This window comes from Panicum hallii, chromosome 2, assembly GCF_002211085.1.
Source record: "Panicum hallii strain FIL2 chromosome 2, PHallii_v3.1, whole genome shotgun sequence".
Lineage (NCBI taxonomy): Eukaryota > Viridiplantae > Streptophyta > Magnoliopsida > Poales > Poaceae > Panicum > Panicum hallii.
The window spans coordinates 30,469,823-30,481,019 of NC_038043.1; positions in this window are offsets into that span (position 1 = coordinate 30,469,823).

The window sequence follows — 11,197 nt, forward strand, 5'->3', positions numbered from 1 at the left end:
AAAAAGGCCCAATTCACCCCCCCCTCTTGGTCCATCGATCCTTTCAATTGGTATCAGAGCCTCGTTGCTCATTTGGATCATTAGGCTTCACCGCCTAGAGCTATGGCCAAGATGGGTGGTTCGCCGCCTCACTTCGAGGGCAAGAACTTTGCCTATTGGAAAGTTCGCATGGCCGCATACCTTGATGCGATTGCCCCCGAAGTGTGGTCGGCAACTAAAGTCGGGTTCACCGGAACTCCACCCCCGAACAATTAAAATGGAATGCTAAAGCTAGAAATGCAATTTTCGAAGCTATTAGTGAGGAGGTCTTTGCTAGAGTAAATGGCATGGACCTAGCAAGTGATATTTGGAAGGAACTCATTGAAATTCATGAAGGTTCCACCAAAGTTCGTGAGCAAAAATATCACTTGTTTAGAGCTAAGTATGATTCCTTTAAAATGCTAGCTCATGAAAATTGCAATGATATGTATTCTCGCTTGAATGTCATTGTCAAGGACATTAATGCACTTGAAAATATCCAAAATTGACAGTGCATCCATCAATCGCAAGATCCTCATGCTCCTCCGAAGCCCAAGTATAACATTATCAATGCTATGCTTCAAAAGGAGGATCTCGCCACACAATGGAAGTAGGAGAACTTGTGGGCGAAATTCGCGCTCATGAAATGAGCATTCTTGGTATGTCCGAAGAGCCAACTTCAAGCAAGTCAATTGCTCTAAAGACCAAGACAAACAAATCCCGCAAGCTCAAGATGGTCAAACAAGACTCAAGCTCAAGCAATGAAGAAGATGATCATCATGAGAGCTCATCCGATGTTGAAGATGATGGAGAACTTGCTCTCATGATGAGAAAGTTCACACGCTTGAATGAGAAGATCAATAAGAAGGGTTTCAACTTTGACTCCAAGAAGGGAATGTTCCGGCCAATGGATGTCAAGAACAAGATTTGCTACAATTGTGGTGAAAAAGGGCACATCCGTCCAAATTGCCCCAAGCCGGACAAAAGAAGCAAGGACAACAAGAGTAAGCATCGCCATGATTCAAGCGATGATGAAGAAGAGGAGAGGAAGAACAAAAACAAGATTTGGGAAGAAAAAGACCCATGACAAGAAGACCAAGCTCTTCCCAAAGAAGAAAGGGCACACCAAGAAAAGTTTCTTGGTGGAAAAACAAGAGTGGGTGACCGATGTCTCATCAAGCGAAGACTCAAGTGATGAAGAAGACATCGTCACCATCGCCCTCACCAATGAAGACCATCTCTACCTCCGCCTCCTATGTGCCTCATGGCAAAAGGTAACACCAAGGTATGTGAGGTAGATAGTGAAGATGATAGTGATGAAGAGCTTGATCCTAATGAATTCACTAACCTCATCAATGAGTATACATCCGTCATCAAGAGGGAAAAGGGCAAAGTCAAAATTCTTGAGAGCACTCATGCCAAGTTAGAGCTTGCCCACTCCGACTTACTTGGTAAGTACAATGACTTGCTCAAAAAGCACAATGAGTCACTTGTACTTGCTAAGCAAGTTGAAGAGAGCCACAAAAAGCTCAAATAAGAGCATAGGGAGTTGGCTCACAAGTATCAAGAACTTGAATTTGCTATGAAGTTAATTGACCCAAGTCTTGAGAAAGTTGTTCATGAAAAGGTCAATGCTTCTACTTCATGTGATGACCTACTCATTGATGCATATGCCACTAATGTTGTGCCAAGCTTGCCTCTTCTAGGGAAAAGGAATTGATGGATCAAGTGGCAAGCCTCAAGAGTAGTGTGAGAAACTCTCAAGAGAGAATACATCCACAAGGAGATTCTCTTCAACAATGCCCGTGACTATGGCAAGAGAGGTCTTGGTTCATTTCCGGAGCCAAACATGGCTACAACTCCTTCTCCGGAGATCAAGACAAGCTTCATCAAGGAAGTGGGCTCATATTGCCAACATTGCCAAGTCACCGGCACCACACTAGGGAGTGCACTTTACCATCACGTCCTCTTCCTAAAATTACCCAAAAATTACTCATCAATGTTTCAAAATAATCATTTTCTCTTGAGTAAAGTGAAGGGCAAGGTGAAGGCCAAGTTCATTGGCAAAATTGCTAAGGAGTCGAAGAAGAAGCTCCCCAAGCAACTTTGGGTCCCAAAAGCTCTTGTCACACATGTGCAAGGCCCAAAGCTTGTTTGGGTTCCTAAAACTCAAAAATGAAATTCTCATGTGTGTAGGTGAACTACAAAGCCGGTGGAAAACATTGGGTACTTGATAGCGGTTGCTCTCAACACATGACCGGCAATGATAGCATGTTCACCTCTCTTGAAGACCCCGCGATCATGAACATGTCACCTATGTGATAACTCAAAGGGGGAAGTCTTAGTTGGGTAGAATTGCAATTTCAAAAGATTTATCCATCTCAAATGTTTGTTTGTAGAAGCACTTAGTTTTAATCTCATTCTATTGCACAATTATGTGATCTTGGACTAACGTGTGCCTTTGACAAGAATGTGTTGTAGTGACCATGAAAATACAAGTCATTGGTATCACGGGTTTAGGCATGGCAATATCTATTTGGTGATTTCTCTTCAAAGCAAACAAGCACCATGATTGCCTCTTCACCAAGACGTCTCTTGGGTGGCTTTGGCATAGAAGAATTGCTCATATTGGCATGAGCAACCTCAAGAAAGCCCACAAGAGAGGGATGATCACCGCATAAAGGACGTCACTTTGACAAGAACAAGCTATGCAAAACATGTCAAGCCGGGAAGCAAGTTGCAACTCATCATCCTATCAAGACGATGTTGTCTACCTCCAAGCCGCTCGAGCTACTACACATGGATCTCTTTGGTCCAACTTCATACAAGAGCATTGGTGTAACCCTATTGCCTAGTAATTGTTGATGATTTTCATGTTACACTTGGGTCATGTTCCTAGGCGATAAGGGTGAAACTCCGGAAATCTTCAAGTCATTTGCAAGAAAAGCTCAAAGAGAATACAATTCCCCAATCGTGAAGATTCGGAGTGACAACGGCACCGAGTTCAAAAATATGAAGATTGAAGAATGGTGCGATGAAGAAGGAGTCAAACATGAGTTTTCCGCCACCTACACGCCTCAACAAAACGGAGTGGTGGAAAGAAAGAACAAGACACTCATCACCCTAGCAAGAGCAATGTTGATGATTATGGCACGTCCGAGAAGTTTTGGGCGGAAGCAATCAACACGGCGTTCATGCATCCAACCGAGGTATCCTCATCGACTCCTCAAGAAAACTCCATATGAGCTCATCACCGGGAGGAAACCAAATATATCATACTTTCGAGTCTTTTGTTGCAAATGCTTCATCTATAAGAAGAAAAGGCTCGGTAAGTTTGAAAGTAGATGTGATGAAGGTTTCTTTCTTGGTTATGCATCAAACTCCAAAGCATATAGAGTATTCAATCAAACCTCCGGGTCAGTTGAAAGAAACATGTGAGTGGAGTTTCATGAATCTAATGCTCCCAAGAGGAGTTGTTGGCTATGAAAATGTAGGGATGAAGAGATTGAAGAAGCCTTAAAGAAGATGTCCATTGGGATATCAAGCCGGAGGAGGTGCATGAAGACAATGATCAAGGGGAGAACTTCCTCATCTTTGCCAAACACCTCCACGGCACTCAATGGGTGAAGATCAAGATAAAGTTGATCCACTACCTCAAGAAAATGTGTCAACGCCAACACCCCAAGTCCAAGAACAAGAAGAGCAAAATGTTCCACCACAAGCACAAGTCACTCATGACCCACCCAACAAGCATCCACGCAAATACTGCTAGTAAAGCATGGTCGCATCTCCAAGGATCATCCAATCGGTCAAATCATTGGTAGTCCTTCTAAAGGAGTAAGAACTCGCTCTAAGTATGCTTCATTTTGCGAACATCACTCGTTTGTTTCTTGTATTGAACCCACTAGCATAGAGGAAGCACTTGAGGACTCGGATTGGGTGATGGCCATGCAAGAAGAGTTGAATAATTTCACTCGCAATGAAGTATGGGTCCTCGAAGCTCCTCCAAAAGACAAGAACATCATCGGCACAAAGTGGGTCTTTTGAAACAAGCAAGATGAACATGGGGTGGTGGTACGCAACAAAGCAAGACTTGTGGCAAAAGGGTTTTCTCAAGTCGAAGGTTTGGATTTTGGTGAAACTTTTGCTCCGGTCGCAAGACTTGAAGCTATCCGCATCCTTGTTGCTTACTCTTCACATCATAATATTAAGTTATATCAAATGGATGTGAAAAGTGCTTTCTTAAATGGCTTTATTAATGAACTTGTTTATGTTGAGCAACCTCCCGGGTTTGAGGATCCGAGGAATCCTAACCATGTTTATAGGTTGCACAAGACACTCTATGGACTCAAACAAGCTCCAAGAGCTTGGTATGAGAGGCTTCGTGACTTCCTAATCATGCAAGGTTTCAAGATCGGGAGGGTGGACACCACTTGTTCACAAAAGACGTCAACGGGATCTTTTCATTTGTCAAATTATGTTGACGATATTATCTTGGCTCAACTAATGATTTACTAAGCCATGAGTTTGCTACCATGATGTCTAGGGAATTCGAGATGTCCATGATTGGTGAATTGACTTTCTTTCTTGGTTTTCAAGTCAAACAAATGAAAGAAGGAACATTCATCTATCAAGAAAAATATACTAAAGATATCTTGAAGAAGTTCAAGATGGATGAATGCAAGCCAATTAAGACTCCCATGGCTACAAATGGGCATCTCGACTTGGATGTGGACGGTAAACCAGTTGATCAATCCCTCTATCGTTCTATGATAGGATCCTTGCTTTACCTTACCGCATCTAGGCCCGATATAATGTTTAGTGTGTGCTTGTGTGCCCGTTTTCAAGCTAACCCTAAGGAATCACACCTTTCTGCTGTGAATAGGATCCTTCGGTATCTCAAGCACACTCCTAGCATAGGCTTGTGGTACCCCAAAGGCGCTAGCTTAGATCTCTTGGGATACTCGGATTCGGATTTTGCCGGAAGCCGTGTGGATCGCAAGAGTACCTCCGGGGGTTGCCACTTACTTGGGCGTTCTCTAGTTTCTTGGTCGAGTAAGAAGCAAAATTCCGTGGCATTGTCCACCGCGGAAGCGGAATATATAGCAGCCGGTGCATGTTGTGCCCAAATTCTATATATGAAGCAAACCCTTTTGGACTTGGTGTGAAGCTAGGAAGAATACCACTCCTTTGTGACAATGAAAGTGCCGTAAAAGTTGCCAAGAATCCGGTTCAACACTCTCGCACAAAGCACATTGATATTCGCCATCACTTCTTGCGTGATCACGAAGCCAAGGGGGACATTTCCCTTCAAGGTGTGAGATCCGAGGAGCAATTGGCGGACATTTTCACAAAACCTTTAGACGAGAGTACCTTTGTTAGGCTAAGAAATGAGCTTAATGTATTAGATGCGGCAAACGTCATGTAAGTTGCCATGTCATATAGAAAAATGCATACATATAGGACACTTGTCTAACCATGGTAAGATAGTGATGAGCAAGGGTTTAGCTAGAGTGATGGTCCACTTGTTTTCCTCTAGGCTTGTAGAAAGGCTCATCATGATGAAGCTTTTCATGGGATCAAACTTGACAAGTAGAATTTAAATTCTCGCTATGCATTTCTTGTCTTATAGTTGTGCACTTCATGTTTACCTCTCTTTCGCATGTGGTTGTAGTTTGCATTATCATTGCATGCGTAAGGTCACAAAGGAGATCACTTGATGAAAATGAGACTTGTTTTACGTGCAAGATCTTAATTCATGAGAAGTGAAAAGAGTAAAGTGTTAGGTGCGTTATTGCCTAGTGAGCAATGTCATGGTGAGTTTGAAGCTTTCCTTCTTCAATATTCCTATGACATGGCTCATACATTTTAACTTGGCGCTTTGTCTCTCTTGCGACTTTTCCTTGATTTTGAAAAGAAAAACTATTTAAGTTATTAAGCTATCCTATTTACTTTGAGGGGTAAAGTCGCCTATGCAAGTCCATTAACTTGAGTTTAGTTGAATCTTATAAGTTCATTGGACTTAGCATAGAAAAGTGAGCTGAGAGAGGGTTTTGTGTTCACCGGTTAAACCGACGTTCAATGGATCAATGCCCATCGGTTTAACCGGCGTTACTAAGTGTCAGCTTCAGCTCAGTCATTTCAGGCGTTCAACCGGTGTATACAAAGTTTGCAGCATCGGATCAACCGGTGAACAGATCACAAATTTGACCTGAAAATCAACTGTTATTTGCATCGTTCAACCGACGAGTTCATTTTTCCGAGCATCGGTTCAACCGGCGTACAGATACAAATTTGGCAGGGTTTCTGGTAAACTACACCGACGCAATCAACCGGTGTTCAAGACCTAAGCGTCGGATCAACCGGCGATAAGAAGAACTGCGGGGTCCACATGTCATATTTCTCTCTTGCCGGCTCACGACCCTTTGCTCACTCTTGTTTCTCAGCCGCCTGTTCGCCTTCGCTCTCACCGCCGTCGCCTCCGCCGCCGTTCGTGCGCCGCCATCAACCGCCGTCCGCCGCCCGCACCGCCTGACCGCTCGTGCGTAGTCGCGACGCCGCCGCCTTACACCGCGCGCCCAGCCGCGCCCGTGCGCTGCCAGCACTGCAACCGCGCCGCCGCCGTCCGCCACCGCGCAGCCCTGCATCGTCACCGTGCCACCGCGCCGTCGCACCGCCGCCCGCGCGCACGCGCACCACCGCCCTCACACCTGCGCCCGAGCGCCGCCCACGCACTGTGCCACCACCACTGCCGCTCCACGCCGTTGCCTGCACATCCTACACCTCTACTGAGCCGCTGCCCACGCGCCATTGCACCGCATTCACGCCGCGCTCCCTTTCGCTAGCTCTAGTTTGCAGCGCCGCATTCTTTGTTCCTGTCGGTGATCGAAATGGGTCGCGACAAGAGGAAGGGAAAGGAGGTCGTGGTCGAGGAGCCCGCTCGCAAGCGGACTCGTGCAGCGAGAGAGGCCGAGAGGGCCGAGATGGTAGCTAAGGCCGCCGAGGAGCAGGCATCCGGCCGTGCTCGTCCGTTCGCGATCAGAGATTCGCCAGCCAGGGGCAGAGGCAGAGGCAGAGGGATGGGCAGAGTCCGAGGTGCCAGGGCCACCAGAGCCGCCGCAGCAGCAGCAGAGTCAGAGCAGTCACTTTCAGCGGCAGAGTCCGATTCAGATTCAGATACAGTGCAGTCCGAGCAGTCTCAGGGGCAGGACACTCAGTCACCAGTTCTACGACGTTCTAGCCGCACCCGGCAGACGTCCCCCGCAGGTGACACTTCACTAGCGACCGAGCGTCGCACCGGTCCGAGGACGCGAGGAGGCCACCAGCCACAGGAGCCTCGCAGGTCTACCGCAGCAGCAGCAGCAGCTCGTCGAGCCGAGGCAATAGCGGCCGAGCGCGCAGTGTTCCGCATGGACACTGTCGTACGTCTGGAGCCAGGTGTGCTGCTCCAGAACTTGACCAAGGCCAATGCGGCGAAGGTCAAGAGGCTCAGGTGGAGTGTACAGGAGGAGGAGTGGTTGCCGGTGACACGTGACAGCAGGGTCGATCGTAGATTCTGGACACTACTTCAGGCCAGTTTCTACGAGACCTATCAGAGGCGGGGCCACAGGATCTTTCCTTACAGAGTTCTTGACTGGGTTTCACTGAGGACAGCCACAGGGGGAGCTGATGTCAGGGAGCACTTGCTCACTTCAGGGGTCTGCCCAGGTTGCTTTCTATTGAGCGGAACAGATATATTGAGGACTGGGTCAGAGTCTTTTATGCCACAGCATGGATTGCCCCAGAGCGCAGAGCAGTACATTTCATGTTTGGAGGCCAGGTGTTTGGTTTGTCCAGAGCGACACTTGCTGGGATCCTTGGAGTTGACCTTGTTGACGTCTCTCTGCACGAGATGGTCTACGGTGATGCAGATCCACCTCGCAAGGCCATGATTGGCGGGATTGCACCTTCTCACGAGGCGATCTCACAGTGCTTCCGCCAGCCCTTTCCAGCCTCCTACGCCAGAGTCCCCAGCCTGCTGACCCCAGAGGCTTACGCAGTTCACATGGCACTCCGGAGGACATTGCTCCCGAGGAGTGGCTACCCAGAGGGGTTCACAGGTCTGCAGCAGCTACTGCTTCTTCACATTCTCACTCACGAGCCGTTCGATATTGTTGACTTTATTCTGGCTGAGATTGAGGATGTCATCACTGACGGGATGGGCGTTGTACGACAGTTTCCTCATGCTCACTGGATCAGCTTCATCTGTTCTATGATTGTGCCAGCTGAGTCACCCGTCAGTGCAGTTTACAGGCAGGACGAGGTCCCCTGGTTTCCAGTCTACCGTCCGACAGCACCCTCAGACAGGAGGAGAGGGAGACAGGCAGATCGAGCTGCCATGGCACGGCTGTCACCTGAGGTACAGGCCCGTGTTGCCCAGGAGGATGAGGCACTGCTAGCCGCAGAGGCACAGCTTCCCGGAGGAGATGATGAGATACATTGGTCAGACCTAGAGTCAGACTCCTCCGAGGACGAGGAGTACTTCCCTGCACCTGCTCCAGCAAGTCACGATCACGAGGCAGGAGGTTCCGGAGAGCCAGCTCTAGTGTCAGCTGCTGCTGCTACCACAGTTTCAGAGTCTCAGGTGTCTCAGCCGTCTGAGCTCACCGCACTTCTGCAGCAGCTGGTCACACAGCAGAGAGAGGACCGCCGTGCTCAGGAGGAGGCCAGGAGAGCCCATGAGGCTCAGATTGCAGAGATACAGAGAGAGGCCGCCCGAGAGCGAGCTGCTACAGAGGAGCGTTTTGTCGGCCTCATTGACAGAGTATCTCAGAGGACAGATGCTCAGTTTCAGCAGATGCAGCAGGGCATGATGGCGATGTTCGGGATGATTTCACAGCTATATTCTCACACCGGACTCGCCCCACAGCAGCCAGGACCGTCAGGCTTTCAGGGCGCTGGAGCACCACCACTTGCAGTTACACCAGCCCCAGCCTCCACTGCTCCAGCTTCTTCCGCGACCCCGGAGATTATGTTCTCGTTGTCAGCACTACTTGGGTCTGCGAGTCGTCCACTCTTCTCTCCACTGCCTGCGACCTCACTCTTCCAGGAGTCACCCTCAGCAGTGCAGTCTGCCGGCCTCCCCGTCGTTCCACAGTCACTACCTTCAGGGGGAGGAGGAGAGGTCTCTTTGGTTCAGCAGTCGTCACAGCCGGCAGCATCCGCACTCACTACTTCAGATGTTGACACATCCTCTGCTGAGCCGGCTACTACTTCCACGGATCCTCTCCCCGGTAGTGCTAGCACCAGAGCCTCGACGACAGCTACACCTCCGGTTAGCTCAGCACCAGCAGGCACTTCAGATCAGCAGCTACCGTCAGTCTCTGAGGATCCACCGTCTGACGACGACGACGACGACGATGACCCAGATCGCTTCCTTGCAGTACCTCGTCAGCTCGATCCGTAGATCGCTCCTTTTTGGGCTTTGATGCCAAAGGGGGAGATGGAGTGAGAGTCAGGGGGAGGGTAGCATTAGAGAGAGCTCGTGATCAGGACTTTGTTGTTTCTTATTGTATTATATTTGGTGTTAGTTCATGGATATGTACATTTGTCGTTTGAGCATGCTGAGCTTTTGAGACATATCTATTGATTTCGTTTGAGCCATTGAGTTCCTTGATTCTCTCTTTTCGAGTTTGCTTGTGTTTATTCGTGCCTTATCTTTTTCGCTCTCTCGTTATTTATGTTTATGTTGTCATCAATCACCAAAAAGGGGGAGATTGTAAGCATCTAGGCCCTCAAGGTATGTTTCGGTGATTAATGACAACCATTATTGTGACTAATGAGTTTGTGCAGCTTTATAGATCATTATCGCTCATTTGGTTATATGTCAAAAGAGGCCCCTAACTTTCATTATTCAAAAAGGCGATCTCGGTATTCAACTAAATAATATGTCAAGACTAAGGATCTTTCTAGTCCTAAGTGTCATAAGGTTGAGAAGGACACTTAGGTTAGTATAGGTTTTATAGTTTTGTAGTGATCGCACTATTAAGAGGGGTTTAGGCTTAGTAACTTGAGCATGGACATGGTCTTTTGAAAATGAATGCACACAATGGTCACTCAGGTTTCTAGAAGCTCAAATAAGTGGTTCTCAACTTATATCTCAAGAAATACTTGGATTTCATTCAAGACTCAAGTCAGAAAAGGCAAAATCAGAAAAATCCTATACACCGGTTTAACCGACGCCTCAAGTTCTCTATACGTCGGTTAAACGAGGTCAGCAGAGTCTGGACAAGTCTATACACCGGTTCAACCGACGATATTTGAAATTAACGTCGGTGCAGTTGTCCAGAGACTTGGTTTTCAGTTGATCAGTGGACAACTACACTCACCGGTTAAACCGACGCTATTTGAAATTGGACGTCGGTGCAGTTGTCCAGTGACTTGGTTTTTCAGTTGATCAATGGATAACTACACTCACCGGTTAAACCGATGCAACGACGGTTAATCTGCCCAAGCTGTAACGGCTAGTTTTCAGAAGGGGTAGTTTACATTCACCGGTTAAACCGACGATGACTATTGGAGGGACGTCGGATTAACCGGCGCTACGCAGTTTTCTGGCAGCTTTTTCTCCAACGGCTCTATTTGTGTGAGCTGCCTATATATACCCCTCCAATGGGTCATTCTACAACTCTTGACACCAGGCAACACCCAAACACTCATACTATAGTCAAGAGCCACTTTGAGCTTCATCATTTCATACACTTGTTCATTCAATAAGCAAGATTAAGGACTTGAGTAGAGAGAAGCTTGTGTGCATCCGTTCTTGGTGATCGGTTCTTGCTCAAGTGAAAGGCCTTAGCTTGTTACTCTTGGTGATTGGCATCACCTAGGCGATCTTGGTGGTCGAGGTGATTCTCGCGGAGCTTGCCAAGGATTGTGGAAGCCCGGAGAAGAAGATTGTACGTGGCTTGATCTCCACCACACCGGAATGGTGAACGGAGACTCTTAGTGAGCGCCCTCGTCTTGGTGACTTGGGAGGTGACAGTACTCTTTGTGAGTGTCACAACGTGGATTAGGGGTGTGTGCCAACACATCGATACCACGGGAAAAAATCCGGTTGTCCCTTGTCCATTTTACTTATTCAAGCATTATCTTTCTTGCAAATATTTTCATGTGCTTGATTTAGGGATCATTACTTTGC